The sequence below is a fragment of the Schistocerca cancellata genome, chromosome 2 (genome assembly GCF_023864275.1).
Source record: "Schistocerca cancellata isolate TAMUIC-IGC-003103 chromosome 2, iqSchCanc2.1, whole genome shotgun sequence".
In the NCBI taxonomy this organism is placed as follows: domain Eukaryota; kingdom Metazoa; phylum Arthropoda; class Insecta; order Orthoptera; family Acrididae; genus Schistocerca; species Schistocerca cancellata.
In genome coordinates, this window is record NC_064627.1 from 35734558 (window position 1) to 35744035 (window position 9478).

Genomic DNA, 9478 nt, shown 5'->3' on the forward strand with positions numbered 1-9478 from the left:
ACAATTAAGTGCCTGGCAGAGTGTTCATAGATTCATCTTCAAGCTGTTTCTCTACTGTTCCCTCTCGAACAGCGCACCTGAAACATGAATGCTTTTATCTTTCCTTGAAAACTCTAATTTATCTTATTTTACTATGATGAACATTCCTCCTTATGTAGGTGGTCACCAACAAAGTATTTTCACACTCTGAGAGAAAGTTAGTGACTGAAATTTCATGAGAAAATCTTGCCGCAACAAAAAAGCCATTGATTTGATGATTTCCACCTCAATTCTTGTATCATATCTGTGGCAGTCTCTCCCCTATTTCACGGAAATACAAATTGAGCTGCCCTTCTTCGAACTTTTTCGATCAATTCTATCTATGGTGGATCTCTCACCTAACAGCAATACTCCAGAAGGAGGCAGAAAAGCGTGGTGTAAGTAGTCTCTTTAGAGGACCTGTTGCATTTTCTAAGTGTTCTACCAATAAATCCTACCAATAAATTGCAGTCTTTGGTTTGCTTTCTGCACCATGCTATCGTTGTGATAGTTGCATCTTAATCTATTCGTAATCATAATCCCTAAGTGTTTACTCGAATTTACAGCCTTTAGAATTGTGTGTTTTATCCTGTAAATCTAATTTAGCAGATTTCTTTTAGTAATCATTCAGACGACTTCAGACTTTCATTATTTAGACAACTGCCACTTTTCTCACCATACAGATATGTCATTTTCTGATTTGTTTAATCTCTGATGACTTTATAAGATGGTAAATCACAGCATCATATGTGACAGTTTAAGAGGGCTGCTCATGTTGTCTCCTAAGTCGTTTATTAGATCAGGAACAGGGAGTGCCTATCACACTTCCTTGCAAAAGCCAGATATCACTTCTGTTTTACTCCACAATTTTCTGTTGATTACATAGGTGTTGCATAGGTGTGCAATTTAATTAAAGTTGCTTGTGAGGAACTTCACGTTTATTGCCGTCACATTACATTTTCACTTGGAAATCACACTGTTTACAGATACACATCCACATCTATGCTGCTACAAGAAAGTAACATCAACATCTGAATGAATAATTTGGTCGCTCTGTGAATGAAACTGCAATGTCGCAAAATACGGCAACAGCGCAGCACGTGGGAGAGATTCTCACAGTCTAGTTTGTAACTCGCAGTTAGCCACTTGGAAAGAGAATGAATCTTATTGGCTACTAGCAGTTAACAGTGGGGGATGTGCAAGAAGGCTGAAAATACAGTGGGGATGCGCAGGAAGGCTGAAAATAGGGCCGCCTTCCAACATGATGCGAGCTATAGTGTTGTCAATATTTATGCAATTTCATAAGGGCAGAAACATTACATAGCAGACAAATGTTAGACCTTGCTATGGTTGCCTCATTGGCTAAGGTTTCGGTTCTTGTTTGTGCTTTCCAATTAATAGGTCCAAAGTTTTTTGTTTCAGTAAGTCACTGGAATATTGTTGCTTTTTGACAACATCAGTAATTATTCATAAATTCTTGACGCTTTCTAAAACTCCACTTCTTAAGTGAATTACTTGTGCAACATTTCATCACAACACAAATAACTTGATAGTTACATAGACCAATCTTGACAACAGCTGAAACTATTGTGGCATGTTTGGTGCCTAAAATTTGTATTAGTATTGCATACATAACTTTCAGATACTTCTAGAACAGAATGTAGTTAAAATGAATTTTATTATGACTATCTCAACTGAAATTACTTCACAGGTATAAATTACATAATGTTTTCTGGAAATAATTATTTATATGTCTAATGATTAATAACGGAAGTTGCAAATTTTGACAATACAAAAACTCAGCTTCCTGTCTGTGTGTAATTGTCAATTGAATTATTGATCGCAAAATGAGAAAAAATTTCTTTACATTACGACTAAATCATAATATTTAGTCTCACTGTAGCAGTATTATGAAAAGGAAAGTTGCTACTCACCAAATAGGGAAGACACTGAGTCGCGGGTGGCCACAACAAAAATACTATCACAATAATAGCTCACACACCTGACTGCAGCCTCTGGCAGCATTGCAATCAACAGCTTCAGTGCATGATGGGAGTGGCAACTGGGTGGGGGTCTACATCTACATGGTTACCGTATTTACTCGAATCTAAGCCGCACTTTTTTTTTTTTTTAATCCAAAAAACCGCCTGTGGCTTAGAATCAAGTGCAACATAAGCGGAAGTTCTGAAAAATGTTGGTATGTGCTGCCACAACTGACTTCTGCCATCAAATATATGTAGCACTACACAGGCATGCTTTGCAGGCACAAAGATAAATACTGGCGCCAAAACCTCTGTGTCAGTAAATAAATTTAAAAAAGGTGGAAGACGAGCTTTTTTTCTCCGCCCCGAGTTTCGACCAATGCATTTTCATACATTATCCATCGAAGTAAATACAAATTCCGTATTGTTCATCTTCGAATGTAGCAGCATTTCAATGTACTGTGACAATCCGACTGGCAAGACGTTTGGGATGTTTGTCAATATGGCCAACTCTACGTTCTGAATTTTTTCCTACCTGTGAGAAGAGATGGTTGCTAATAGGAACTTTAATGAACTGTGAATCACATGCAGTATTCTCTTCACCATAAGAATAATATGAATATAAACATTTTGCCATGTATTGTTTCATGTTTGCTGGCATCTCATTTAAATCCTGTCTGCCTAATACACTACGAAACTAGAGTGAGACAACAGCAAACGCGGAAGAATATACATATCATGTCATGTTTAAATTCGTATTATTCTTATGCCTAATAGTGATACAGTCAGAAATGAAGCACGGCAATTGACTAGATTTTTAAATCTAAGGTGACTCTAATTTCTGCGCGGAATGTTATGTACTAAAGAGGCGTCTGCAAAGATTTTCAAACGGAGAAAAATTTTCGCTGAACTCTCGTTCAAAACTTCTATCATATGCAGTATATTGTTTGGTTCTTGCTGATCATTATCAAAGAAAGCAGCAGTGTAAGTAATATCAAAGATCAGTCTCTTGCCATTGTTTCGCTAATGAGATGATTCCTTTTTTTAAGCGGCTGTAGCGTGCACAAAAGCAAGCCATGCCGCGAGTGGCAACAGGCAGTAAACACTCATTATCAGAATGCTACTAACAGTGCATGACACAGTACAGTAATACATTTTCAGCTTAGAGTGACGTAAACACCTGTAACAAAGAGAATGGCGCTTATCAGATCAAAGAAAAATAAACAATCAATTCAAACCAGACGAAGAACGTAAAAAAGAAAGGGTACCCGTATAAATACAAACGGAGCGCCTGAAGCATAGCAATGGCTACCTGGTAAAGCTTAACTGCTAAGCTTATGACTCGAAGCAAACTACTGTAGCTGTATCATCATTCATTCGACCTAAATTGTGTTTCATATTACAATGGACCAAATTAGTTTCGATTTGGAAGTGTGGCCTAAAACTTTTCTCTCCCCTTGAATTTCGAGTCTCAAATTTCAGGTGCAGCTTAGATTGGGGAATTTTTTTTTTCCTTGATTTAATCTCGTTTTTTAGGTGTGGCTTAGATTCGAGTAAATACGGTACTCTGCAATTCACACTTGGTGTCTGGCAGAGGGCTCATCGAACCATTTTTGTACACTCTCTCTCTCTCTCTCTCTCTCTCTCTCTCTCTCTCTCTCTATTCGTTTAGTCGGTTCCGACTCTTCGTGATCCCATGAACCAAATCACGCCACTTTTTCCTGTCTTGCACTTTCTGCCGTAGACCTTCCAGGTTGGAACACATTGCTTCTGTGATGCCATCGATCCATCTCATCCTCTGACGTCCTCTTCTTCTAGTGCCTTCAATCTTCCCCAGCATTAATGTTTTTTCCAGCGGGGCATGCCTTCGCATTGTGTGTCCAAAGTAGGTCAGCTTTTGTTTTAACATTAGACCCTCCAGGGATAAATCTGGTTTAATTTGCTCCAATATTGATCTGTTGGTTCTCTTTGCAGTCCATGGAACTCTAAGAAGTTTCCTCCAACACCACAATTCGAAGGAGTCAATTCTTCGCCGTTCAGCATTTCTAATGGTCCAGGTCTCACATCCGTACATCACAACTGGAAAGACCGTAGCCCTCACAATACGGATCTTTGTTGCTAGAGTTGTATCTCTGGACCTTATAACCTTGTCAAGGTTTGACATCGCCTGTCTACCGAGCAACAGGCGTCTCCGGATTTCATGGCTGCAGTCGCCATCTGCAGAGATCTGGGAATCGAGATAACTGAATGTGGTCACTACCTCCATGGTTTCTCCTGCTATATCCCACGAATTGGTAGGTGTAGTTGCCATAATTTTCATTTTCTTCACATTCAGCATAAGACCGACCTTTTCACTTTCGTCTTTCACCTTCAGTAAGAGTGTTCTCAATTCTTCTTCACTTTCTGCCAACAGGATCGTATCATCCGTGTACCTGAGGTTGTTTACATTTATTCCAGCTATTTTAATTTCTGTTTCTCCTTCATCTAGCCTCGCATTCCTCATAACATGTTCTGCATACAGATTGAATAAGTACGGTGACAGTATGCAGCCTTGCCGGACCCTTTTCTGAATCTTTATCCATTTCGTTGTTCCATACATAGTTCTTACTGTGGCTTCTTGGTCAAGGTATAAACTCTGTATCAGATGAATGAGGTGATCTGGTACACCCATGTTTTTCAGTATGTTCCATAATTTGTTGTGATCGACGCAGTCAAAGGCTTTGGCGTAGTCAATAAAGCAGAGGTACACATCTTTCTGGAATTCTCTCACTTTTTCCATAATCCACCGAATGTTAGCAATTTGATCTCTAGTTCATCTTCCTTTCCTAAATCCAGCTTGTTCTTCTGGTAGCTCTCAATCTAGATATTGGCGAAGTCTATTTTGTAAGATTTTCAACGTAACTTTGCTAGCATGTGAAATAAGTGCGATTGTTCGGTAATCTGAGCATTCTTTAGGACTTCTCTTCTTTGGAATGGGGATGACTACTGATCTTTTTTTCCAGTCTTCTGGCCACTGCTGTGTGATCCATATTTTTTGACATATTGAGTGCAGCACTTTCACTGCATCCTTTCCAGTGGCTTTAAACAATTCTGCTGGTATTTCGTCATGTCCACTAGTTTTGTTATCAGCCATATTTTCAAGGGCCCACTGGATTTCGCTTTCCAAAATATCTGGCTCTAGTTCTAAATTAACATTTCGTACTACTTCTCTACAATTCCACTCTCAAATAGTGTGTAGGAAAAAGGAACACCTAAATCCTTCCGTTCCAGCTCTGATTTCTCTTATTTTATCATGATGATCATTTCTCCCTATGTAGGTGGGTGTCAACAAAATATTTTTGCATTCAGAAGAGAAAGTTGGTGATTGAAATTTGATAAATAGATCTCGCTGCAAAGAAAACCGCCTTTCAGTGACTGCCACCCCAACTCGCGTATCATACCAGTGACACTATCATCCCTATTGCGTGGTAACACAAAACGAGCTGCCCTTCTTTGCATTTTTTGGATGTCCTCCGTCAGTCCTACCTGGTAAGAATCCCACACCAAGCAGCAGTGTTCCAGCAGAGGACGGACAAGTGTAATGTAGGCTGTCTCTCTATTGCGTTTGTCGCATCTTCTAAGTGTTCTGCCAACAAAGCACAGTCTTGGCTTCACCTTCCCCACAATATTATCATGTGATCTTTCTAATTTAAGTTGCTCGTAATTGTAATTCCCAGGTATTCAGCCGAATCAACAGCCCTTAGATTTGTGTGATTTATCGTATACCCAAAATTTATCGGATTTCTTTCAGTATCCATGTGAATGACCTAGCACTTTTCTTTGTTTAGTACCAGTTGCCACTTTTCGCACCATGCAGAAATTCTCTCTAGATCATTTTGTGATTGGAATCGATCGTCTGACGATTTTATTTGACGGTAAATTATGTCATCATCTGCAAACAATCTAAGGAGGCTACTCAGATTATCACCTAGATCATTTATGTAAATCTGGAACAGCAGGGGCCTATGACACTACCTTGTGAAACGCCAGATATCACTTCTGTTCTACTCAATAATTTACCGTCTATCACTACGAACTGTGACCTGCCTGAGAGGAAATCACAAATCCAGTCACACAACTGAGATGATACTCCATAAGCACGTAATGTGATTAATAATCACTTGTGAGGAAGTCTTCTTGAAAAATAGGATTACGGAATCAATCTGAGATCCCTTGTCGACAGCACTCATTACTTCGTGGGAATAAAGAGCTAGTTCCATTGCAAAAGAATATTTTCTGAATCCGTGTTGGTTATGTATCAATAAGTCATTTCCTTCAAGGCTGGAGTACAGTATATGCTTTAGGACGACTGTGCAGTGCTTCTTAACAACAAATTGCCTCCAATGAGCGTCACGTGACAGTTTTTTTTACATTAGATTCGTTTTAATGCGAGATCTTTTAATGTTTCACACGTACGAACATGCGGCCTTCCTGCGTCGTCGTAGCTGCGCAAGTGCAGTGACGCGCCTGTTATCTGCGCTCTGTGGAAACAGCTGAAACGTACCTTTGTGATAGGTCACGAAAAAATATTGCGAATATTGCATCGAAAAGCGTCACTTTCAAAGTAAATTTCTTTTTATGCAAGATAAACTGTGTGAGAGTGTGTACGACAAATTTCTTAAATCACAGAGCGTTTGACTCATTTAAAAATCAACTCTTTGGGGACGACCGTATGACGAATTTCGAGCCCAGAAGATCAGACATTTACGTTGTTATTAAAAAATGTTACTGGCACATTTATGTGATGTATGGCGTGCAAAAAGATCAAGAATATATATGGAAGCTTAGCTTCTCTTGCAGCTTATTAATCTTAGAGACCAATATTATATTTGATAGCTAATCTTTTCTTGTAGCAACAATTATACATTAATTTAAGCCATTAATTTTTCTTATTTGTGTGTTCGCGCTACTTAAGAGTGATCTTGCTATTGGCTGACTACATCACGTCTCAAATGCTGTCATCAGCTGGCGAGATCATGTGACATGAGCTGTGACTGGCTTACAAAAGCACGCCGCAATCTCGTTTTTAATGCTTCGGAAAGTAACATGCGGTGTTTGGTGGAATTCGAATTTATACCTTCGTAACACGGAAATGTGTGCTGTATATGTTGCTGCACATCGAAGATCTTTCCAAAACGTGTTTTTTCCCCTGAGTTTCATTTTCTAAAGTGCCGGGAAATTCTACGCCGGTGTATAAAACCATAAACGGATTGATAAGTGCAGGGAAAAAGGATACTGTCACTTAACACGGAAAAAAATGTATTTTCACCCGGGAGAAAGTGTATTTTCAACCGGGAAATCCGGGAAAAATCTGGGAATTATTTTTCCTTGTCCATGTAGACACCCTGTAAACATCTAGGAAGGTGGTTTGTTGGGTTGAGTAGGACCAGGTGAAGCATATGGTTGAGAAGCTGTTTAGGTTCTGGAGGAATGAGGATGAGGTGTCCTCAACTTTGATCCAGATTGCAAAGATGTCATCAGTGAATCTGAACCAGGTGAGGGGCTTAGGATTCTGGGTGTTTAGGAAGGATTTCTCTAGATGGCCCATGAATAGGTTGGTGTGGGATGGTGCCATTAGGGTGCCCTCAGCTATACCCTGGATTTGTTTGTAGGTAATGCCTTCAAAGGAGAAATAATTGTGAGTGGGAGAATGTATTTGGTCATAGCGACTAGGGAGGAGGTTGCTGCTTTGGTATCCTTCAGGTATTGGGAAAGGTAGTGTTCAGTAGTGGTAAGGCCATGGGAATTAGGAATCTTAGTGTACAGGGAGGTGGCATCAAAAGTGACTACCAGGGCACCATGTAGTAAAGGGACAGGAACTGTGGAGAGTCAGTGGAGAAAATGGTCAGTATATTTTGTGTAGTAGGGTAGGTTCTGGGTAATAGGCTGAAGTTGTTGGTCTCAGAGAGCAGAGATTATTTGTGGGGGCACAGTAACAGGCCACAGTGGGGCATCCTAGATTGTTGTGTTTATGGACCTCAGGAACCATGTAGAAGGTAGGAGTGCAGGGAGTGGTAGTGGTGAGCAGAGAGATGGACTCCAGTGAGAGGTTCTGGGATGGACCTAAGGATTTGAGGAAACTCGAGATCCTGCAGGATTTCTGGAATGTGCTCACTTTGGCAAGGTTTGTAGGTGGATGTATCTGAAAGCTGGCGGAGTCCTTCTCCCGGGATTTTCCGTAGTTTCACTGTAAAGTGGTTTTGATTCATTTAAGTCAGCAGTTGTGATTACTGATATTCATAGTTAAAGATCGATGTTGCTGAATGGATCGATATATACAAGTTACGCACGGTATTTACGTGAGTATAAGACTACCCTGAATATGATTCTCTGTCTCTCTCTCTCTCTCTCTAAAGGCTCCTTGTGAAAAATTTATTTTTACCATACTCTGACTAGTGTAAATTACAAACTGTTTTATTGACATAAATGTCACAAAGTTAACATTGCTCCTATTCTGAACTTCTACCATTTATTGATGTCTACATGTTGCCAATACTAGGATAAATAAAACAAACAAAAAGAAAGGGTTTACGTGGATTTTTGGCCCTTTTCTACCTTTTTTGCACATTAACCATGGCCTTGGTACCGCCTTTTTTAATCATCATCATCGAAATAGCACAACTGGGAAATTTATATCATTGTTGTTCTGAATATTAGGCTTGTCTTTTGAATGTGTTGCTATTTTTGAGGTTGTCGTTATGGTGGGACCTAAGAACGCAGCTGTTTTTTCCAGAATACCTATCAGATTTCTCTTCTATACTGATGTCACGTCACAGGGAGCATCAACAACATTGCAACAAGCAACATGTAAATACGGCACTGGCTCCATTGATTTGTACCACCTCCTGCAGAAGTTGTTGTCGTTGTTGTTGAGTGTTTGTCCAATTTTAAAGTCACCTCAGTTCCAGTTATAAATGGATTCGGGCATACTGCAGTTAAAATATTGTAGATGTTCATAAAAAGCCAAAGTATGTGGACAGATTCCCATGGTTGGCAACACGACAAAATTTGTTGTGTACTCACTGCTCCCTTCTCAGCCAGGCTGGTGTCACTGTCCCCTTTCCAATCCTTCTGTATTGCCGAGCTTTCCTTCACGTTACAACTGAATTTCACCACATTTTAAAGCTGATGAAAAGCTAGTAATGTTATTACCTAGTATTCTAATACGTGAACAGTGACCAAATTTCTTATTTTCAGTCTACTAAGTAAATCATTACAGTGTCCTATAACCAAATAAAATATTGGTCTGGTTTCTAAAGCAATTTAAGTTTTTTGAAGGACAATAATTTCATTTTTGAATGTTATCTTTATTAAAAAGTGACATTAATATTCATATATAGTATCCCTAGATGTATGAAAACATTTATTGCAGACCTGTTCAAATGCAACAAAAGTTTGTAAGGTAATAGAATTTAATGCTATTTCCTCCTGTGTTTCAC